Source organism: Mixophyes fleayi, chromosome 4, assembly GCF_038048845.1.
Source record: "Mixophyes fleayi isolate aMixFle1 chromosome 4, aMixFle1.hap1, whole genome shotgun sequence".
Classification (NCBI taxonomy): Eukaryota; Metazoa; Chordata; class Amphibia; order Anura; family Limnodynastidae; genus Mixophyes; species Mixophyes fleayi.
Window position 1 is genome coordinate 281,925,723 of NC_134405.1, and position 25,386 is coordinate 281,951,108.

Sequence of the window (25,386 nt, forward strand, 5' to 3'; positions counted from 1 at the left end):
GGGTTGGTGATCGGACCATCAGCCTAACACTATCCCTTATGTTGTGCCCAAACGTTATATGGATCTTTTACATAAATTGATGTCAGCGTATGTATGGAAAGCGCCCCCTTTTGCCTATTCAACGGATGACTCTCCCTAAGCAACAGGGAGGTTTAGCGCTTCCTAATCTAGCCCTATATCAATAGGCCTGCATTTTAACTTACTTAGCGATTGGTTTCTGCCTCTTAATGCAAAGCCGTGTGGGAAGATTTAGAACGAGGCTCCTACTTGACTTTCCCCCTAGCAGATCTGATATGGACTCCTAAAAATGCTCGCCCACCATCCCCTTGTCGTCTCCTCTCCATCTCAGATGTGTTGTTTATCTGGGACAGATTAATATACCATCATCCTGAGCTATCATTACACACTCGTAATATTTCCCTTCAGGCCCTTCTTAACTTATCCCAGATATTAACCTCACAACATGGCTACTTAAAGGTGTGTTTTCCCTTAAAGATCTTTATGCCCAGGACCTTTTTCTTTCCTTCTCTCTTATCCAGGAGAGTTTTAATATCCCTACTAGAGAATTTTTCAAATATGCTCAAATTCGCCACTGGATAAGCTCAGCCTCCAAGACACCTTACTCCTTAGTCCTACCTCCCACCCCCATGGCAGATAGATTGCTGAAAAGCCCAAACATAGGAGGTATAACTTTTTGGTATCAATTCCTTCAGTCTTTTGTAGTCTCTATAAAGTCCACATCCAAAACCAAATAGGAATTTGACCTCCACCTTAACCTTTCTCCTCAACAGTGGGAAATTATATACTCTACTTCACATTGAATATACAAGTGCATCAACCATACAGAGATGCACGTTAAACTGGTTAACAGATTATATCACACACCGGCCAAGCTCCATGTCATATGGCACTCCCAGACAAAATTATGTTGGCGTCTCTGCGATCAAACAGCTGATATATATCATGTCTTTTGGTCTCGCCTTGTTATACGCCCTTTCTGGCGAGAGGTCTTTGACTTGGCTCTTCTGCTATGGGTGATCCTATTGACATGGATGCAGACCTGGCACTACTTCATTTATATCCTGCTTCCCTCCCTAAACAAGACAGATACCTTTTGGGCCATATTTTGATAGCAATCAGAGCAGCGATAGCCCAAAAGAATGTTGCTACTCTCCGTACAATACCCAAAATTATCTCTAAAGTCCAACGCAGTTTCGAGATGGAGACGATTGATACGCTCTACTCTACCTCTGCTTAAGCCCCCATCATGAAGTGGCTAAAGTAGCATTTTTATGTTACAGAAGGAGCCGGAGCACCTGGTAGATCTTCCTACCCTTTTTCTTCCCACTCACCACAAACCTTGATTGAAACCCCTCAGATCTATTAGTAGGTTAAGGGTTCTACCTTCCCTCCTGGGAGGATTTTTGTTTCTTTAGGGGACTATGGTATGTCTTCTTTGTATATGTTGATTGCATAATGTTTGTTTTTTTCATTTTCTCTTTAGCATATGATTGTTTAGCGTGATCAGCACATGATGTTATCTTGTCTTACTCATTAAGCAACTTTTCCTTTCCCCCCCGGTGGGGGGGACTCTTTGGGTCCCTGCTCCTTTCCATCCCTCTTCCCCTTGAATTGTTTAACCTCCTTTTTTGGTTATGTACCCCATATTTATGCAAAATTTTTCAATAAAAATGTATTGATGTAAAACATGCACTAAGTGCAGATGTGCGCAATATTGTGCATTACAATCTCCTGTTGACAAATTAATGGACCATCTATTTCTGATAAAATAAACAATCGCCTTTATCAGCATTTTTCTCCAGCACAGTTCTTGGTTTCATGAATTACAACTGAGGTATCACATATTCAATTCCTAAACCTGACACACAGGCTGATTGGGACTGACATTCTATCTCTCACTCTTCAACCTCTCTGCTACTATAGTCACTCCACCTGCCCTTCTCCTCCTCCTTTTCACTGCGTCACTCCTTGTTTCACTATGTTTTCTCCTGTGCCTTGCTTAGTACTTTTGAGTGGACAGATTCGGTTTGCATAACCGAACCCACCCGAACTTTGCCTATCCGAGTACCGAGCCAAGCAGGCTCGGTACTCTCCCACCCGCTCGGTCTCCAAATCGAGGCCGAACGTCATCGTGACGTCGTCGGATCTCGGTTCTCGCGATACTTAAAAATTATAAATACCTGCCTCCACAGCAATCCATCGCCATTTGACAGAGGGAGAGAGCAGGGTGTAGTCACAGGCTGATTAGAGCAGGGACAGAGAATACAATTACAATTCTGATTACAATTCTGATTACAATTCTGATAACAATTGATAGAGAAGAGAGGAGGATAGAGGAGTCTTTTTTTTCAATATTTGGCACTACAAGTGCTTTGGGGTGTCCCCCATTCTTTTGCATTAATATTTCTGGCTGTCAACAGTCCTGTTTGTCAGCAATCTGAAAAATAATTTTTAGCACTCCCAAGTGCTTTTGAGGTGTCCCCCATTCTTTTGCATTATTATTTCTGGCTGTCAAAAGTCCTATCTGTCAGCAGACTTAAAATATAATATTTAGCACTCCCAAGTGCTTTTGGGGTGCCCCTATTCTTTTGCATTAATATTTCTGGCTGTCAAAAGTCCTGTTTGTCAGCAGTATCTAAAACAATTTGTAGCACTACAAGTGCGTTGGGCTCATAATGGATTCTAAGCAGTCCACATATGAGCAGAATCAGCAACCAGGTTCTGTCACTAGTCCTGATGGTAGTGTTCCCAGTACGTCATCTGGGAAAGGCGATGACAAACTACACAGTCTTTTGAAAGCAGTCAAAAAAACACACACGAAAAGAAACATTACTGTGTTGAAGCGCAAAAGAAGTGTAACTGAGGAAAAGTTAAGTGCCGATAAAAAAAAATTGCCAACATGCCATTCTATACGCGCAGTGGCAAAGAGAGAATGAGGCCTTCACCTTTGTCTGTTAGTAGCAGATCAAAAAATGTTACCGAGCCTACAAGTGGTGCACAACCACTGTTACGCGTCAAAGCCGAGCGCCAAGATAACAGTAAGGCATTAGAGGATAATGTTTGCTCTGAATCAGAAATGACAACAATCCCTGTGGAGAGTCCATCCAACAGTGGGATGTCTAATCGTGAGCATTCTGTTAGTGTATCCATAAAGAGGGACCCTTTCAGCAGTTCTGCTGATGTGTGCCTGAACAGCCTGAGTGTAGCTGGTGATACACAAATTGAGCATGCCACTTTGGAAATAGAAGAGGATGAGGGGGAAATTTGTGGAGGTGATGAGGGCGCTAATGAGGATGTTGATGAGGATGAGGTTGTTTGTGTCAGTCCTGCACCAGTGGCAGCAGTTCTGGCACGTGACAAGAAAAAGGCCATTGTCATGCCAGGCAATTAACCCAAAAAATCCACTTCTTATGTGTGGAATTATTTCTACCCCAATCCAGACAACAACTGTATAGCCATTTGTAGTGTATGTCAAGCCACAGTCAGTCGAGGGAGGGACCTTAACCATCTTGGAATCTAGTCTATGTTACGCCATTTGCCGAGAGTTCATGACAAAGTGTTGGGAAAAGCTGAAAGTTCTTCCAAAAAAATTACAAGCACTCCATCATCAGCTAGGACCCTCCGCTCACCGACATCTCGACGTCTACAAAATACACCCACAACACCATCCTCATCAATATCCTCAGTAGCACTCGGAGTTAGCCCTGCATCCTAATTATTAAGGCTGGATGACTCCTGCACTATTATTGATTCCTCTGAAGAAAGCGTTAGTCCCACTGCTGCTGCTGTTGCTGCTGCTGGGGGTGAATCGTCATCCCAGAGGAAGGCCAACAAAAGAGCAGTCCTACATTTCAACAATTAACTGTGAAACAATCATTTGCTAGGGGAAGCAAATATGACAGCAGTCACCCAGTCGCCAAGCGAATCACAGACGCCATGGCTGCCATGTTAGTGTTAGATCTGCGTCCAATATCCACAATAAGCGCAGCTGGTTTTTCAGTTATTTGAGGTTTTGTGTCCGCGTTACAGAATTCCATCGCGACACCATTTTTCCCGTAAAGCTATTCCACAACTATACCAAAAAGTGTGTACAAATGTAGAGATTGCGCTGAAAAATGCCATTCTGCCCACTGTCCACTTAACCACAGATATGTGGACAAGTGGAAGTGGCCAAACCAAAGACTATATGACTGTGACAGCCCACTGGGTTGGTCATTCACCTTCACCAGCAGGAAGAGCAGCAGCATGTACACCACTACGTAACATTTGTCACAGGCAGGCCACTCTTTGTATCACCGGCTTCACTAACAGGCATACAGTTGACAATTTGCTACGCAAACTAAGAGATGTGATTGATACATGGCTTATACCACTTGGACTCTCCCCAGGATATGTAATTTCTGATAACGCCAACAATATAGTGCGAGCATTACAGCTGGGTGATTTCCAGCACATTCCCTGTTTTGCTCACACCATCAACTTGGTGGTGCAGAGCTTACTACGAAATAACCGTGAGGTGCAGGAGATGCTTTTGGTGGCCCGTAAGATTTCAGGCCATTTCAGGCATTCGGCTACAGCATGTAGGACATTGCAGCAGCTCCAAGAGCAGTTTAACTTGCCCTGCCACCAACTTAAGCAGGAGGTGGTAACTAGGTGGAATTCCACCCTGTACATGCTGCAGAGGATGGAGGAACAGCGCAAAGCCATCCAAGAATATTGCACAAGCCATGACATTGGGAAAGGAGGGGGCATGTATTTCAGTCTTGCTCAGTGGGGAACCCTTTCAGTGCTGTGCAATGTGCTGAAACCGTTTGAAGTTGTGACGTGTGAAGTGCGTGCAGATTCTGCTAGTTTGAGCCAAGTCATTCCTTTAATTGGACTATTGGAAAAGCAGCTTGAGAAACTGAGAGAGGAGATGAAATCAAGCAATTCCGCAAAGTACAGTATTTCCCCATGTATAAGACACACCTTCTCCCCCAAAATTGTGGGTCTAAAAACTGGGTGCGTCTTATACAGGGGTAGTAGCACTTCCCCTGTCAGATGCTTCCTCTGTCCGGTAAAGTTTCTTCTGTCCATTCTGAACCTGATGCTGGAAAGTCACTTACCGTCCTCTTCACGATGACCGGATGTGGTGCGTGGACCGCAGTTGGAACGCAGACTTCCAGTTTCTGCATTTGGCGTTTTGTCCAATCAGGACTTTGTCAAAGTCCTGATTGGACATCTGGTCATCCCGAAGAGGATGGTAAGTGACTTTCCAGCATGAGGATCAGAATGGACAGAAGAAAGAAGACTTTACTGGACAGAGGAAGCATCTGATAGGGTAAGAAACAATTAGCAATAGGGTTAGAACTCCGTCTCTCCTCTCTGTACCCGCTGCACAATTACTCTGTGAAAAAATTGAGGATAATGTCATCCTCAATTTTTCACATGATTTATACAGGTGCGTCTTATACAGTGGAGCGTCATATACATGGGGAAATACGGTATGTTGGCCTTGTCGATCAAGTACTTAATTCGCTTCACAATGATACTCGAGTTATTAAGATATTGAGCTTGGATCAGCACGTTTTGGCCACTGTGCTTGATCCAAGGTTTAAGACCTACATTGAGTCTTTGCTTCAAAATGAACGAGATGTGAACTTTTGCAAGGAGCTATTTCAGCAAGTTGTCCGCTGAACTGGGCCTTGGCTTGACAACGTGTCCTCCTTCAGTTTCTCAAGCAGTTGCTGCTCGTAAAAAATGGAATTTTCCTAAAAAAAGCAGGGAGGATGCAGAGGGCAGACCAGAACAGTTTAACATCTGAGCTGGTTTGAAGGATTTTTCCAAAAATTGTGTGACCTTGCCCATAACTCCATCCAATACGAGTATAAACATGCAAAGGATGGTGGAGGATTACTTTCAAGAGGTAATTGATATGGAAATGTCAGACAATCGCTTTCCTTACTGGGAAGAGAAGCAGGCCATTTGGAAACCCATGTACAAACTTGCTTTGCAATACTTAAGCTGCCCACCCTCCAGTGTGTACTCTGAACGAGTGTTCAGCACACCAGGGAACTTAGTCAGTGATCGCCGTAGAAGGTTACTTCCCAAAAATGTGGAGAAAATGAACTACATCTTCCACGAGAAAGGCCTTCACCATCCAAGACATCCAAGCACTGACTGTTCTCTAATGGCGGATTCAAGCGGCGATGAATTGATAGTCTGTGAGTATGACGTACACACTGATGAGGGTGAGGATGAAGCTGAAGATAATGACAATAACATCTTTTTAAAACTTTCTATGTAAGTGTAGGGTGCAATCTACCCCCAAAGAGGAAAGGGACTTGGGGCATTTCCATATCACGTACCGTCTTGAAAGGCTGCTGTTTGGGCAATATCTCCTTAAGGGTAGGGTGTCATACACAGAGTGAACCCAAACTGTCTTTGTCCATTTCTCTTAATATTGTACTGTCTATAACGGCTGAATTTTTGGGTATTTTATACAAACGGAGGGGGGCCTAGAGAGACAGAAACCAAACTGCCTTTGTCCATTTCTTTACATATTTAAGTATAAGTATAGGGTGTAATATACATCCAAAGACGATGGCTGCATTGCCAATATTCATAGATGGAGAGGAAGACAATCTGGTTTGTGTGTAGAATTAATGAAGGCCTACCAGGAATGAAACTGTTTTTTGGATAATTTTATTAGCTTTACAATTACATTACTTATCCAAGAAACAGATGGAGCACTAAATTTGATTATTTTAGGCCCAAAAACATTGATTTTTAATCAAAATAGCAAAACAAAAACAAACAAAACCAAAACTAAAACACACAAGGGCGGTTTTGCAAAACCAAAACTAAAACACGAAGGTAATCCAGATCCAAAACCAAAAACATAACCAAAACACAGGGGTCAGTGAGCATCTCTAGTATTTAATTTTATGAAGACCTGGATATAAACAGTAAGATGGCAGCAGTGTCACCCAGGACTTAAATTAGGAAAAAGGGGGCTAAAAAGGTGGAGGAGTTTTTATTTCAAAATATTTTTTAAATTGGTTTGTGTTTTATTTAAAAATTTTTGTGTGCACTAGAAGCCTTACAAGGCCCTGTCATCCATGGGTATTCAGCCATGAGTATGCCGGTGCTTGTAATTCTACAAGCACCAGCATACCCAACCACTAATGGCAGTATGATGGGATCTGTATTGCACCACAAGCAAAATTATTATTTTTATCTATTTTTACTTATGACCTCACACTTACGGAACCAGGGAAGAGCCCTAGTGCTATTCAGTTCGGGGATGGCTAATCCTAGGAGTATGGGGCACTCGATCCTCCTAGTCATCACCATGTTTACTAGTCTAGGGGACTACACACTGCAGGTTTACCTACTATAGTGCCACCAGCCTGATTGACTTTGCCTAGTGTTGATTTCAGTAAATTTGCGCTTTTGCCTATCTTACAAGTACTAGAGTTGCTTTTGTTATCAGTTCTGGGGGGGACCCCATGTTTTTCATTCCCTCGAATTGGCCAGTACCAGTCTAAGCCTGCAGCACTAGGTCTGGTTTGGCTTTTTGGGGGATCCTGCTCTAAAACATCTTTAGGAGAGGTGTGTCACGGGCACTAGGAGTCTTTACCCAGGGATCACCAGGTGATGGACTTACCAGAGTAGTATAGATGGTAATATGGTACTCTGGTAGCGGGGTGATCACGGAACAGGAGACAGCAGATGGTAGAGAATGCTCGTGGAAAGTCTATGACTAGCAGCACTGGTAATATACAGGTAGTAATACACGAGGAACTGAATGGACAAAGGAAACGTGAGGGTAGTCAGTGGTCTGCGGTAGCAAGTTGTACCACTGCTATAGTGAGGAGGAATGTCCAGCAGCAACGAGGAGGTGATGAGAGTCAGCGGTCTGCGTTTAGCAAGTCTATGTGAAGGAATGGAATCCAGGTGGAGGTATCCGGGAAGTCAGTGGTCTGCGTTAGCAAGTTGTACCACTGCTATGTGAGAGGATACTGGAAACAGGTGACTCGGGAAACAGGGATCAGTGGTCTGCCTCTAGCAAGTTGTACCACTGAATATATATGTGAGGAGGAGCACGGGGAGAGAACTGCAATACAGAGTATACACGGGCACACTGAACTTGATCCCACGATGATATGCACAATATAGTAATGACTGAACAGCACTGCACAATAATACAAAGTCACAGGAACTATCCGGGCAAAAGGTAACACAGTCAAATGATGGCAATAGTCTCAGCGGATAGTAAACTCCAGGGAAGAACAACTCAGTCCATCAAGATATGCAATACACCAGCACAGTCAATGAGAAGTATGCATACCGTGGTTCAGGAGCAGGCTGTCAGACAGGAGTGCAGAGATACCTGAACGGCTGGAGGCCGGCAGGATGCGAAGTCCCAGGAGGGTAGAAGCGGTAATCAAGTAGGTGCAGCGCAAAGGTAGGTAGACCAGCGGAGATGGGAACAAATACTCAGGAAGCAGTAGTATATAGAACTGGACACCTGGAGAACACTGACGTGTAGAGATGGTCTAGCCGAGATGAAAGCAGCGAGGCGTTGATCCGATGCAGACAGGTGAGTTGACACAGGCAGGAACACTGTAGAAGCACGGAGAGTGGATCAGCTGGCTGCAGACACGAATAGAACTGAAGGGTAGCGGCAAGCAGGACACCGCAGGTACACGGAGGCAGCGGATAGGAATCAGCAGGTGCAGTCTCGATGAAACACGGGAGAGTTGAGATGAGCTGGAACTGTTGAGCACGGAGACAGTTGATAGGAATCAGCTGGTGCAGTCTCGATGGAACACAGGAGAGTTGAAGTGAGCTGATAGCTGTAGTGCACGGAGGCAGCGGATAGGAATCAGCTAATACAGTCACGATGAAACACAGGAGAGTTGGAGTGAGTTGATAACTGTAGTGCACGGAGGCAGCGGATAGGAATCAGCTAATACAGTCACGATGAAACACAGGAGAGTTGAAGTGAGTTGATAACTGTAGTGCACGGAGGCAGCAGATAGGAATCAGCTAATACAGTCACGATGAAACACAGGAGAGTTGAAGTGGTCTGGAAACCACAGGGAGTAGAAGTGGTCTGGAACCCACAGGAATCAGCAGAGCTGAATACACGAGGAAACACAGGAACACCTTCAGAGGCTCATGGGGAATGAGACTCCAAGATCAGGCAACGTGGTATTGACCACAGGTGCTTAATATAGGGAGTGTTGCCTGATCAGCCAATTAAGTTAAAGAAACATGAACTGAAGGTTTGAAAGGGCTGCACATGCGCAGACCCTCAGGATGGTGGACGACCACGGTTCCTAAATACACGGGAAGAAGCACTCACAGTCTGGTGAGTGACAAGGTGCAACGGGGAAATAATTCTCAGTCTAATCTTTTCTACTGCATGTTATCAGTACAGGATTCATGGACACAATACCAGCTAGGATTTGTTGAAGTTGAATAATTGGATGAATTCATTCTAAATGAATGAATATCGGCTATTATAGAATCCTGTGTGATTGTGATTCATACGCACTAGAGTACGAATGTTAAATATACAATTACATAGGAAAACACAATAAATACACTTACATTCACACATACATTTGTAAATAGTTCACTTTTAATAAAGTTCCAACTCACATCTTTTTATTAGCAAGAATTAAAGGTTATTTATGCAAAGTTACATTTACATTAAAGTTATTTATGCTTCAGGTTCTATGATATGTATGGTGTTTGGTCTTATATTAATCCACCTTTTACTAGCTAGAATGCGTTGCCATCGGAGAAGTGATCGCACATAGTGATCACTAGTTATGATTAGTATAAGATTCATAATCAAGAATACCTTGTAAAAAGGGTTCAAGCCAGCTTGAGTCGTTTCCCTCAGGCAAGAAATGTGTTACGTACTTGGAATCACTTGCCCCCACCTTTGGAGAGGAGTCCTTTGAACTGACCTATGATCTGCAATGTACTGGACTATCTTACACCCTGCACAAATGAAGAAAGACTTTTGTTTATCTTTGTCTACATTGTGATATCATCACTGTTTTTTGTTAACTCAAACTGCATAAAAAGCCACTGGACAGTATCATTCACTGTCTTTTTGCTAACACAGACTTCAGGACTGATGGCTGATTACTGGATCCAGAGTGCTGCTTAATGTATTCGGTTATACTTTCTTGCATTTTGTTATACCGTCTTATACTTCATCCTAGATTGCTGTAATTCTGCTTTATTTTGCTATTAAATCTCTTTGTGCATTGGAACCACATTATTTCGCATTGGACAATATTTATTGGTGAGATAGTAATGAACATAACAGATTGTCACAGTGAGAGAGCAGTGGTGCAGAGTTAGACCTGATATTCACCAGGACCCGCCACAAGGAGGGATGGATTTTGTTATTTGTAGTGACCAGGTCATTGTTCACCGAACTGGCCCTTAGTGTGGTGGACAGAGCATTACAGGTAGTAGCTAAGAAGGCAGAGTGGTCAGACTAGCTGAGACCAACAGGGTGCAGGTAATACAAAATGTATCAGGAGGTACAGGAATAGTCACAGAAGACCAAATATTATCATCAGCGCAGTACAGAAACAGGATCCAAGTCCAACAAAAGCAGGAACAAGCATGCAAAATAATCAGGAGTTAAGTAATAATCAGGATAACATGCTCAGGAGCTCAGAACAGCAAAGCTGATACTCTGATTGAGAATGACAGAGCAGGTTTAAATACTGTTTCTGAATTCAACTCTGCGTTTCTGTAAAGTCAGTGATCACCTGATTGCATCTCACTGAACTTGCATCTACTGTGTTTGCCACGCTGTTAAGTGAAAAATAGATATTGAGTTCTGCATCTAGATAAAGGTTTTCCTGACACACATAGTGTGGGATCTCTGCGAATCAAGCCAAACCCACGCTAGTGCTGTCAGATTGTGACAAAATGCATTGGGTCCTCCTGGAATGCTGTTCACATGATGTAAAAGACAGCATAATTCATCAGACCAGGCCACTTTCTTTCATTGCTCTATGGCTCAGTTCTGTCGCTCATGTAACCATTGTAGGCACTTTCGGTGGTAGACAGGGGTCAGCATGTGCTCTCTGACCGATCTGCTGCAACACAGCCCCAAAAAAGTAAGCTGTGATGCACTGTGTGCTCTGAAGCCTTTCAATCATAGCCAGAATTAGCTTTTTCAACAATTTGTGCTACAGTAGCTCTTCTGGGGGATTAGACCAGACGGGTTAGCCTTCGCTCCCCACACACATCAATCAGCCTTGGGCACCTATGTCACCAGTTAGCCAGTTGTACTAGCCACCTCATACCAGGAACACTCCACAAGACCTGCCATTTTTGAGATGCTCTGACCTAATCGTCTAGCCATCACAATTTGGCCCTTTTCAAAGTTGCTCAGATCCTTATACATTTTTCCTGCTTCCAGCATGTCATCTTCAAGATCTGACTTTTAACTTGCTGTCTAATATATCCCACCCTCTGACAGGTGCCATTGAAACAAGATAATCAATATTATTCATTGCACTTCTCAGTGGTTTTATGGTGTAGCTGATAGGTGTATATAGTTCACCATTCTCATTGCCCAATACCTTGGGACCCTTCTGAAAGTCCACTGCTTGTTTGCATGCACCAAATAATTTTTTCAGTAATTGCAATATTATGAAGTAAAAACAACATGTGTTTCCCATTGCTATGACATAAAATCAGAGGGTTAAACAATAATGAATAATGTAGAGTGAAAATAATAAATTATTTAACAAATGATAAATACATTATTGATTTTTAGAACAAAAAAAAAGCAAGAGGAATATTAAGTATAAGAGTGAATGTGCTATATTTATCTTGTAAACAGAAAAATACAGTGCAACACACTGCATATGTCTTCATATCATTAAAGATTTACTGTAAATCTTTTGGGGAACAGTTATCACAGCAGAATGCAAAACTGTTTTTCCACATTTGCATTTGCTTGTGCACTGTGCACATAGAAACAAATGTCATACCTCTCAACTGCCACTAATTTAGATTGAACAGTCCTGTTTTGAAGGAATAGTCCAGCTATCCTGGTAACCATACTTTTGTCCCAACTGCTGGGAATCTTGTGAGGAGGAAAGGGGGTGGTCAAGCATTTCTGAAGCCTTAATATGACAATGCCTCTTGTTGTCTGCGTCTCTGCAAAGCGCATACTGTCCAACTTTGCCTAGTTGCAATGATGAATATGTATGTATCTGTATTACCCTGTCGTGTGATAGTATTGGCAAGGTGAGCACCATACCTCTTGTACCCCTAAAAATATGATTTTTGAAATCAGATTTTCGTGTCACCTCATGGTCGACATGGGTCTGACATTGCTGTGGAGTCATCCCTACACATGACTAGGCTGTTATAATCGCTCTCTAACGTGAGTGAAAAGGAAATAGAAAGTATGAAAACTGGACTTGTGTCATATATATAGATTTCTTTCTACTCTCCTTGCAGTTAATTTAAATACGATTTATCACAAAAACTGAATGAAGCAAAACCAAAATAAAAAGAACTATGCTCTAGAGATTGCCAAGAGAGGAGAAGGTAACTATGGGGAAGTGCCCCAGTAAATATAAATTGCTTGAAATTAATGTATGTAATTTGAAATATTATTTATATGTGCTGATTTTGATTTCGCTTGTAATTTTGAAAGACAAGCATATTAAAAATAATTTGTGAAAAATGTAAAAACAGCCTTATAGGGTTTTTTTCTCATATTTTTGCATGTGAAATATTTCCAATAAATCCATCATCTCCAGATTCCTCAACTTGTAGGAAACTTCATAAGTATGTGTGACCCATGCAGTTTTATAATTATAATACTATTAGGTCTTGCACTATGCAAATCAATTTAAAATGCAGTAATTCTCAAGATAAAAATACTGTTGCTTTAGCTCTTTCTCACTTAATTACTTTTGAAAATATTACTCTTTGGGCTATCATGCAGAAGATTGATGTTTATAAATGTTATTTTAATATAGTAGCCATCATTTCTGAGTTTCTTGTTGACTTTATTCGTGACCTCTCATGCATACCGCATTCTATAGTTTGGTGATGAAGTACATTATGATGTCACAATAAAGGCCCAGAACTACATTGGGGACACAAAGAATCCATAATTTCTGGATATGGATTTATGGATTTAATACTAAAATACAGGCCAACTCCTATTTGATGCACACAGGCCTAGATTTACATCATTGGTACCTGTTGGCAGACTACCCATGGTGTTCTATTCCCACTAACCACATTTTTTATTCACTTCCTGATTAAATGCTTCTATGCTGATAAAGGGAAAAAGATGTGCAGAAGTTGAAGTACCTCTCACCTTCTAGACCCCTAGACAACACCATAGATACCTACTTTTCTTGAATGTTCAGGAGACTCATGGAAAATTGGTAGACCTCTCAGAATATTATGAAGGTAGACTCCCCAATCCCTAGTCGGTTCAAAAAGAAAATGGCAGCTGTTCTCATAAACAGGGAGAGATGTTGTTTTACATTTATTAGATGTTATTTTCCTCTTGTGTTTCCTTTAGAACAGTAACCTCTCAGATTGTCTTACATATATAGCATACCAGTGAGATTAAGTAACGTATTTATCTAGCAGAAAATGATTATTCAGTCTCCTCCCCAGCGTTTCCTCAGTTAGCTGGCAAGTGAGATCAGAGCCGGATTTACACCTCATGGGGCCCTAGGCAAGATATCGGTTTGGGCCCTCCCCTTCACACACACATAGTGGCCCATCGCACACACATAATACATGCACGCAGTGGCCCCTCACACATACATAATACACGCACGCAGTGGCCCCTCACACACACATAATACACATAATAATACATGCACGCAGTGGCCCCTCACACACACACACATAATACACGAACGCAGTGGCCCCTCACACACACACACATAATACACACACACATAATACACGCACACAGTGGCCCCTCACACACACACATAATACACAGAGACAGTGGCCACACACACACACACACACACACACACACACAGACAATACACACAGACAGTGGCCACACACACACACACGGGGCCTGATTAAGGGTTCTGGCAGCCCTAGGCTAATACGGCCGCAGCGCCCCCCGAATATATATGTGTATAGGAACACTCCTGAATATGAATGTCTCTTACCTGTTCTTGCTCTTCTCTCTTGCAATTTTGTTATCCTCTCGCTGGCTTCTGGAAAGTTGTCGTCCTGTTTTGAAAAAGCAAAAATTTATTAAAATGCAAAATGTTAACAAACCCTGAATGATTAGACCCTTTAGTTAAAACAAAACACCCCATTATGGGCAGCTAAAAGTACCCCATTGTACAGGCATATATAAGCAATATCTAAATATTTGTGGTCAATCAAATACAAACCTCTACCAGCCCCATCTCACTAATATTTAGTATTCTAGTGATTGCTGAGACCACAGAGAGCATCCATGTGACCACCACACAATCATGAGATTATGCCCTCCAAAGCTGCTCTATTTTTTAAGTAACCCCTGCAGCCATTTTCCTTAACCCCCCCCCCCGCAGCCATTTTCCTTAACCCCTGCTGCAGCCATTTTCTTTAACCCCCCCTACAGCCATTTTCCTTACCTCCCACCCTGCATCCATCCCCCCTGCAGCTATTTTCCTTACCTCCACTCGGTAGCTATCCCCCCGTCACATCAAAACTCCCCCAGTCACATATATCAGCCCCCCTCCTCTGCCCTCCTTCACACATATCAACCACTCTCCCTCCCTATAGATTTTCATGGCAGCCCCCCCCTCCCACTCTATAGATATGCAGGGCAGGTTCCCCCCACCCCTCCCTATAGATATGCAGGGCAGGTTCCCCCCACCCCTCCCTATAGATATGCAGGGCAGGTTCCCCCCACCCCTCCCTATAGATATGCAGGGCAGGTTCATCCCCCTCCCTACCCTATAGATATGCAGGGCAGGTTCCCCCCCCTCCCTATAGATATGCAGGGCAGGTTCCCCCCACCCCTCCCTATAGATATGCAGGGCAGGTTCCCCCCACCCCTCCCTATAGATATGCAGGGCAGGTTCCCCCCACCCCTCCCTATAGATATGCAGGGCAGGTTCCCCCCTCCCCTCCATATACATATGCAGGGCAGGTTCCCCCCACCCCTCCGTATAGATATGCAGGGCAGGTTCCCCCACCCCTCCCTATAGATATGCAGGGCAGGTTCCCCCCACCCCTCCCTATAGATATGCAGGGCAGGTTCCCCCCCTCCCTATAGATATGCAGGGCAGGTTCCCCCCCTCCCTATAGATATGCAGGGCAGGTCCCGTCCCCCCTCCCTATAGGTAGGCAGGACAGGTTCCCCCCCTCCCTATAGATATGCAGGGCAGTCCCCTCCTCACTTACCTGTAGTTGAGTAGTGCTGGCCAGCGTCGCTCCTCTGCTCCTCAGATCAGCAGACAGGAAGTGAAGACGTCCTGCTTCCTGTCTGCTGCACAGCAACAGGCAGCCTAGCGATTGGCTGCCTGTTGCTAACCACTGACCACCAATGCATTTGATCGTGGAGCACCAGAACCCCCTCCCTTGACTCGCGGCACCCCCCTCCGAATTTTTTTTTTTATTATTTTTTTTTTAATTGCTCCTGTGTCCCCTGCTGGGCCCTCCGAGGCCGCTAGGCCCTAGGCAGGTGCTTAGGTTGCCTAGCGGTAAATCCGGCCCTGAGTGAGATGGTTCTGCACACAGAATATTAAAGAGAGATTTAGAACTAGATGTATACTGTATATTGTATATTCCCTCAAGCACACAAATGTAGTCATTATTTAGTCTTCTCCCCAGTGTCAGGATAACTTGCAAGTGAGATTGTCCTGCACACAAAATAAGAGTGAGATTCAGCTGTAGATCTACACTGTATACAGGGTATTTCTTTTATTTAGATTGAGGTAAGTCATGCGCTACAAGAAAATGGCTGCTGCTCCTGTGTGTGTGTGTGTGTGTTTATGTGCCATAGTTGTTTACTTTCCTAAAATATTGAGGAATCCCATGAGACTAACATTCCAAGCTGACGGCTTGCGCCAGTAGTGACGCAGTTCTGTGCGTGAGACCAGGGTAGCACAGGTATACTAACCTGGTCATATATCAGGGAATAGCAAGAAGAATGAGGGTCGTGACACAAAGATTGTATTACAAGTATTTCATTTTTTGTTGTTGTTTTATATAAATATATATATATATATATATATATATTTTTTTTTTTTAAAGAATTTATTAGAAGTCCAAAATATATTTGTTAAAGTTTGATAAATAGAACTTTGATAGTTAAATTAATCAACGCTATGGGGCATATTTAATTGTCCGCGCTTCGCGGGGCGTTAAAAGTATTACTGGTATTACGGTAATTCTAAGACGGATTTCAGCTCGCAGCTCCCTGAGCTGCGAGCAGAAAGCCGACGTTAAAGGTACCATAATAATTATGCGCACTATTACCGTAATAACGGTAATAGTGCGCAAGTCGCGTTACTTTTGCGAGGAGCGCTGACAATTGAATATGCCCCTATTGGGCTGAGTCATTAAGGCACAAAAGGAGTAAATGTTCTCTGGGGCAAACCATGTTACGATGCAAGGGGTGGAAATTAGTTTATTATTTTGCACATAAGTTAAATACTGGCTGTTTTTTCATCTAGCACACAAATACTTGATAGCTTTATTATTACACTGAAATTTAAAGTTGTTCTTGGACATGTCCTACCCCCAACTATAAATCTGTCCCCACATTTTAAATGTACTTCCCCCTCCAATGCAACATGGCTTTGCCCAGTTGCAAATGTTACTCCTTTTTTATGTTTTGCTCTCCTTAATGACTCAGGCCCTATAAGTTTATAGTAATGACAGGGCATTTTTTTGCTTTGCTCTATTTATTCATCCTGTTATTACAAGCGATTTAGACCTTGTTATCTAAAAAAAAGTGCGCTGGTGTGACGCTTCAAAGTAAATAACAGCAATGGTGCCCAGGATGTGATGAAGGTGTAGGAGCATAAAGTTGTTTGTTGCTCAGAAAATACAGGTAAATGGTACGAACCCAATATAGGTGAAACTGCACAGTGATTACTGCAGATGCAGATAGAATGGAAGGTAGAGAAATATCCGGAGCAGTTGTGTAGCAGCAGGATGTGGAGTCTGAGAACACAGAACAGCAGGGAGAAAAAAACATAAGGAAGGCAAAGAAACAGCAATGACCAGCAAGCTATACTGGGAGCAGCAGGTATAAGTAAGAGAAACACCCAGGTGCAAGAGATAATCGGTGCAACAAGTTAACCCCTAATGATGAAAGGAAAGGCATAATAGCAGCACCTCTGGTGAACAGAGGCACTGCAGAATAACACATAAAAGCACAAGTCCAAGGTCCAGGAGGCAGGAGCTGCCAATGCAAGCAGCATGCAATGCAGAAGGCTGCAAGCAGATCCTTAGGACGGATTCCAGGAGGCAGGAGCTGCCAATGCAAGCAGCATGCAGTGCAGAAGGCTGCAGGCAGATCCTTAGGGCGGATTCCAGATGCCCACATTACCAAAAGTTCACTGTAAGAGATCCGGCATGCAAGTCCTCGTCCAAGGGAGGAAAGGGGATGGATATCATGCCAGAGGGAAGTTGAGGCACCGCAGACCCTGCTCTCTTCTTTCGCCTTTCTTCTTGCGAGAATTACTCAGAATGGCAGCCTAAACCAATTGGGTGGAGCACAGTGGTATCTCTTGGCCTGATGTGATTGGTGCTATTGTCGAATGTACAGAAGCCCCGCAAGATGGCATGACAGGAGATGTTGCAAACTTGCCAATTACAGCCTAGGATAGGATGGTATGATTACTTCAATTAATGGGTTTACCCATTCCAAGGCTTCCCCTCTAAAATGCGATGTCAAAAACAGTGCCTGTCTCTTTGGGTCAATAACAAGGCTAGGTACAAAGGGAAATTGTGAAGCACAAAACCGCAGAAGGGCACTAAGTTGAATAAGATGCCCCCCAAAGATAGATGACAGCTCAGACTTGAGACCCTCGGCAGGAGACGGCTCAGGCTTGAAACCATCGGAAAGGGACAGCTCGGACTGTAAACACTTGGAGGACGGCCTGGAATGAGTACACTTGAGGATGGCTTGGACTGGGCACACTTGAGGACTGCCTGGACTGGGCACACTTGGAGGATGGCTTAGACTGGGCACACTTGGAGGACAGCCTGGACTGAGCACACTTGGAACTGACAGCACTGGGAGAAGCTTTGGACCGGACAGCACTGAGAGAAGCCTTGGACCAGTCATCACTGAGAGAAGCCAGGACCAGACTGGCACCGGACAGCACCAAGTGGTAACTCGGTTGGTTGGGTACAATTACCCAGTGGTATAACACCTACACTTCAGTTTATTGACATGAAATGTCCGATGGTGACATACATGACAGTAAATAAATGTAGCCTCACCTCAATAATGACAACTGAAGTATCCGAAAGTGTTCTAATAAATTCCGAAGAAAAGTAATCACGGCACGGTGTTTTTACGTCAATTAAAATGGCGACCGCCATATTAGTATTTTTAAACCGGCAATGCTGGTTCCTGATCCCTAAACCTAACCTAATTCCTAACCCTAACCCAATCACTAACCCTAACCTGATCACTAACCCAAACCCAATTCCTATTCTTAACCCAACATTAACACTTAACTTAGATGAGACCCGGCATTGCTGCTTTAAAAGCGGAAATGCCGGGTAAATCTACCTTTATTTACTGTTGTGCATGTCACCATTGGACATTTCATTTCCTTAAACTAAGTGTCGGTGTTACAAGTACCGTGAATATGACTACCACCAAACTCGGGCTGATCCGTTACAAGTGGCAATTCGGGCTGAATTGTATCTAATGCCAACTCAGGATGAACCGCATTAAGTGGCAACTTAGGCTGAACCGTATGAAATGGCAACTTGGGCTGAACCACATGGAATGGCAACTTGGGCTGAACCGCATGGAATGGCTGCTGGCACTGAACCATATCCGATGGTAATGTCTCTGGAGCAGATTTGAGTGGCAGAGCCCATAGTTAAGCAGGCTGCAGTGACTGCGACCTTTCTGAAGCAGGTGATGGGGCAGAGCCTTCTCAGAAGCAGGCCCTAACTCAGTAACAGAGATGGCGACTTGGAACTGGAGGCAGCGGCTGGCGACTCTGAACTGAAGGCTGCGGCTGGGAACTCGGAACTGGAGGCAGAGGCTGATGACTCGGAACTGGAGGCTACGGCTGGCAACTCGGAACTGGATGACTGAGGCTGGCACTTTGGAACTGGATGGCAACTCGGAACTGGAGCAGAGACTGGCAACTCGAAACTGGAGGCGGAGACCATTTCGAAGCTATAAAAAAAATCGCAGACAAAAGCAAACTTTCATTTGCAGTTGTCTCCTCACTCCCGGATCTGTGACTGCTTCTCAATTTTTTGGCTGTGAAACTTTCTATTACATTATAGTAAACTACACACCTTATACTAGTGTCATTACACTACACTAATTTTCATTTTTATCTATAAAAAAGTATATTCATACACAAGACAAACACATACATACATTCATACACACATAATTAGTGATTTTGTACTCTACGTAGTTGTAAGAATTTTTCTTTCCATAGTTGTTACATATACACACACACACACAGACACATCGTGAGGACCCATAGGGTTATGTGTAGGAGCGGTTTGTCACCAGAGATACCACATGAGATTTACACTATGACTTTGCATAAAGTACTGACACGGACTGCAAAATGGGAAAAGTGTCATGTATTTTGACTGAGGACATCCACATTCCCGCATACATAAATTAATAAATAATAACAATTGTAGGGAAAGTTTTCTGTATTCTGGCCATCTGAGGACATCTGCATGCCCGCTTACACCGACACCTAGTCATGAAGGTTACAGCCCTGTTCAACCACTGCGCATCACTTCAAAAAGTTTGATCCCTCTTTAAAGCTGTTACACAGTTCTTTATGTAGAATTTCACCCCCGACTAGTTCCCGATATTTCAGTATAGATGGTTCAGCCATGAGGCACGTAACACAGTCCTGCTTTCTGCGCACCCGGCATTACTGTATGAACCTCATCAATGTTTCTCCACAGCCTGGACCTCCTTTCTGTCCCAAGATTTCCTCCACACTTCTTTGCAACCTGAAAGGAAGTAGAGTGGTCCATTATGGCTCTGCAAAATACAGAGAAGGCAAAGTTCTTCTGCCTAACAAAACTGTGTGCTATACCTACCTGTGGAAGCCATGGCTGGGCCCTGGTCCTGTATTGCCAGGTTCATACACCGTCTTCTTTCTGACGTGGAAGTGTCAACCAAATGCTTGACCACTTGTCCCTCTGTCATGGGGGATTGCTCATCATCTGACATGTTGCTCTGTAGCCGGACCGGTTCTGAAAAGAAACAGATATGTAATTGACCGAGGTAAGGGTCAAAAGCATACTTCAGACCCCAGATTTCCTACTTACTGTTCGGATCAATGTGTATCTCGTCCAAATTCTTGCCTTTGAATTCGGCTAGTCTTCCACTCTTGAGAGCCATTAACAGTTTGCTGATCTTGACGAGTTGGAGGGTACCTTCTGGGAGGCGGTAACACTGCCAATGCACTCTGATGTGCCAAAGAAAGTCTGCCAACTGATCCAGCTCTGTGTTGTTTAGGTTGAGGATCTTTGAGAGAATAGAAACGTGCTTTTGAAGCTTTGTGGAAGACAGTGTGTGGGGATGTTTTGCCCCACACTCTTGGGCAAACAGTCGTATGCAATCGGAGCCTCTAAAGTGTGACAACGCGGCTGATCTGGCAAACATGTAGACATTTTGGCTTTCCACTCCGCAAACAGTCGTATGCAATCGGAGCCTCTAAAGTGTGACAACGCGGCTGATCTGGCGAACATGTAGACATTTTGGCTTTCCACTCCACATTTGTCAAGCTTTTCTGCGAGAAGTTTCATTCTAGCTTGCATGGCTGGTGTTAGCAGGATAAGGACTTTTCTCCCTCGTTTTCCTTGGATTTCAATGCGGCTGATGTTCCGGCAGAGCTTCCTCTCAACCTCGGAAAAATTCCTCTCAACCATCTTTGCAGAGATCCAAAGTATCTCTTGAGGAGAAGGTAGTCACCAACATATTTGAAACTTCCCCATCTTTTGAAAGTATGGGCCAGTGGTTAACCGTAGGATCAGTGGATAGACCACTGGTAGGCTTGCTGATTCTCATCGAGGTACAAGTGCATCCTTTCCACATTTTCTGTGAAAGATAAGAGCTGAGGCATGTTCTACTTAGACTCCTTAAGAGTTTTCAAGGCAGCAGATGAGATCAACTCATTCCATCTCGCCTCATATATCTTCCTGAAATTTTGTGTGTTTTCAACCGTAGCAGTACAGCCCTCCATCATGACTCAGCACTCCACAATGCTCGCTATCTTTTGCAAGCCATGCCCAACCTTGAGTGCCAGCGAGGGCATATTAAATGTACCTGTCTCTTCATCATAGCCAGCTGCCAGCTTCACAGTGGCTACTATGTACAGAAAGTTCGATGGAGTGGTAAAGTATTCCATCTTCTCCAAAGGGGTAGCTCTTCTAGCCTGTAGCAGTTACCTACCCATTTCTCTAAGCTTCTGACGGCTCTTCATGTATCGCCACAGGTATTTCCTTGCAAACAAGCCCTGGCAGGCTACACTGTACATGAAGCCTTTGGCATCCATCTCTTTGTCTGGAAGCTTGCACAGGACTAGAACACATTGCTTCAGCGTTGTGTGCAAAGTTACCCCTACTGCGAAGATGTGCCAATTGCATGCACCTTTCTTTCAAGTGCTTTGGGAATTTCATAGCCCAGGCTACTTCAGTTTGATTGGAGTGAACATGCTGCCTGTGCCGGGCAATTTTTAAGAGAGGCTTCTCACAGTACAGACAGTACTAGTTTTTGTTATACGCTTCTGGATCCATCACTGTTTCTGGATAGACTTTGGACAGACGCCACACCGTCTCTCCGACCCTCTGTGTTTAAAACACAGCTGCCAGAACCTCGAGAATGGTCGTACATTGAACTCATCTCTGGGTACCTGCACTTTAATGTGCTGGTGTGCAACGGGGCATCACCGCTGGTGTCTGAACCGCTCTCCTCTGAAGTGTCAGGGGCATACTTATCTCCACTGCTCTCCGAGCTATAATTGGAGCTATATATATATATATATATATATATATATATATATATATATATATATATTTATATATATATATATGTATAAAAACACAAAAAGAGAAGCGCCAAACATAGTGTGATTATTAAAGGATAAAATCCGTTTTAATTACAGCCTAAATCCATAAAAAGCAATCCTTTTGATAAAGTTTCGGCTGAGACGAAACACGTTAAGGAGGTCGAGAAGGAGGTCCTGTACTTTGGTGGAAGCGGAGGCAATGAGGTTCCTGTGTGCCAGCTCCAGAGAGTCATTCTGAGGGGACCCCTGCAAGCGCTTTTCTATACAGATAAGCCTGTTTTATTGTACCCGATGTACGGGCATTTTATTGCTTTTTATGGATTTAGGCTGTAATTAAAACGGATTTTATCCTTTAATAAGCCTGTCTCTATTGAGTCCAGCTGTGCAGCTTATGTTTAAACAGCTATTTTAATCTTGGGGAAATCCACCCTTGAGAGGCTAATCACTGCTTTATTTTATAAATTGGTTGTATCCATCATACATGTACTATATATTATATCTATGTATTCTATTGCCACTTATTACTGGAAAGGTGGAGCCTATTGAAATTAGGTGTTGATACATTTGAGGGAATTAACCTCTGACAAACGATTCATCATATTTCATCAACCCTAGAGTGTTTGGATTTGACTCATGCCTTGATGTTATCACACTATGTTTGGCGCTTCTCTTTTAGTGTTTTTTTACTTAGGTGTTACATCTGCAATCTGATGTTTTAGCGGAGCTGCCTACTGTATGTGATATACTAATTGTTAATCACTTTGTTACATGATACTTTTGATTGTTCACCAAGCGCCTGTTTGTCTTTTCACTTTTCTATATATATATATGTATTTATATATATATATATACATATATATATGTATATATGAAAATAATTGTCTAGGCTCCACTATAAAAGGATATTTGGCAAACAATAGAAATATATATTTTTTAAATTTCATAATATAGGTTCTACCCTTCACTATTCCGAAGGTGTGATAAAGAAAAATCCTGTCTTCTACTTCAAATAATGGCCTAAACCATAATACCTGTTATCATAGGGTGAATATGTAATTTGGACATTACTTTTCAATGCTTTATAATGCTTGTCTTGTCTTCTCTTTGAATGTTTTTTTTAATAAAATAATTTAATAATCTGATGTTCAGAAATAATTTGTTGATTTCAATAATTTTTTTATGATTTATTTTTTTAACCCGGCCAGTATAGGTACGGGAAAAAACTGCAAGTGGCAGTTTACCTCGCGGCGATGTACTAGTTTTGGGAACATCAGTTAAACAACCCTTACAGCGCTACACAAATACTGCTGCAGATGAACAAAGCTAAACACTACACCAAAGTCACAATACAAATTTAAAAGTGGTACAGAATGGTCTTTCTGCGCTGTATCTTCCACACAAACATATCAAGTTGCAACTATATAAAAAAAATAAAAAAAATAAATGAATACTTATATTTGAAAACGTCCAGATATCTCCACTTATCGTCACTCTCCAATGATGATTAACATGTAAATTTGTATTGTGACTTTGGTGTAGTCTTTAGCTTGGTTCATCTGCAGCAGTATTTGTGTAGCGCTGTAAGGGTTGTTTAACTGGTTTTCCCTGATTGATATATTTACACCCATTCACCCTATTTAAGCGCAACATGTTTCCTCACATAACAGAAAGAATTACTTTAGCCACGAGTATCTTTGACAGAGATAACAACTCGGTGGAACTATGTGATGAGGACATAGACTCTGTATTAAGAAAATTAGAAAATACTCTATTAAGAGAAAACAGAGTATGGTGGGAAGTGGTAACCTTGGAACAGTATGTGGCAGAACATATTGTGCCGAAGGGTTTATCAATTGTAAAGAACCCTTCCTTCACATCTGTTTCTACCGAATTCAAGGATAAATGGTATATAATTTACAACAGTGTTCCTTCGCTTTAATGGAACTTATCTTACAGGATAAAAGATCTTTATTAATGAAAATGGAAGAGGAAATTCTTAGTTTACAGTCTCTGATCACTCCATTTGAAGATTTAAAAGATGTAAGATCCAAATTATTATTTAATAGGGAGAAAATTAGTCGTGATACCAAATTACTGATTAATAAAAAACAGAAGAAATTTTCTAGAGATTTGCAACAACTTAGAAACGGTAACGCAGAAGGCTTACCTAAGAAAACTTACAATCCGACTGAAAAATTCAAATCGAAGCACGTGAAACATTTAGATAGGAAACAAACATGAATATCTCAATGAATCTTATGTATCTAATGAGGGGACATTCAATTTACCCTCTACATCAAGGGAAAAAGAAAGCTATGATTCTCCGAAATGGAGTAAGGTACCAAGAAAATCTACATATAAAAAGAACAATTATGATATCCCTATTAAATCAGATAATTTCGAACTTCGCAATAGGTTTGACGTTTTAAGTATGGAAAGGGATTCTCCATCTCCTTTTCTTTACTCTCCTTCCCCCTGGAGAAAAAAGAGACTCCAATGGCAGAGAAGGAGGGGAAGAAGATTATAGTATCCACGCTTAATGATATTCCTCCCAAACGTAGTAAACCTAACAAAACAGGACATAGAGGTGGTAACAAGAAAGTTAGGTTTAACAAATTGAAGATTAAACTTAAATCTAGAATAACTTTAACAAATTGAAGATTAAACTTAAATCTAGAAAAATGATATACAAGGAAAACCAACCCCAGAAATTCGTTAAGCCTAGTATACCAACAAATATCTTCAATTTAAGTTCAAGAACTTTGACAGAGGAGAAATTATCATTACTTTCGAGGGGACTTAAATTTGCTCCCTCATCGGAATCAGATTCTTTTAAAGTCTTTTTGGACTTACAGAAGTTCATTAGGAAATTAACTATAAAAAAATTATTTTATATGAAAAATAAAGAAATCAACCCCAACATTGGTAACAATTCAGAGAGTATGGAGATTGTAGAACAATGCAATAAATTTAAAAAACTGTCCACTTTTTATCCTGTACATACTAAGGGTCCCTATATAGAAATATTTGGGAAATTAGTTGCAGATGAACTGAGGGAATCATCTGAAAAAAAGACCAAAAAGACCAG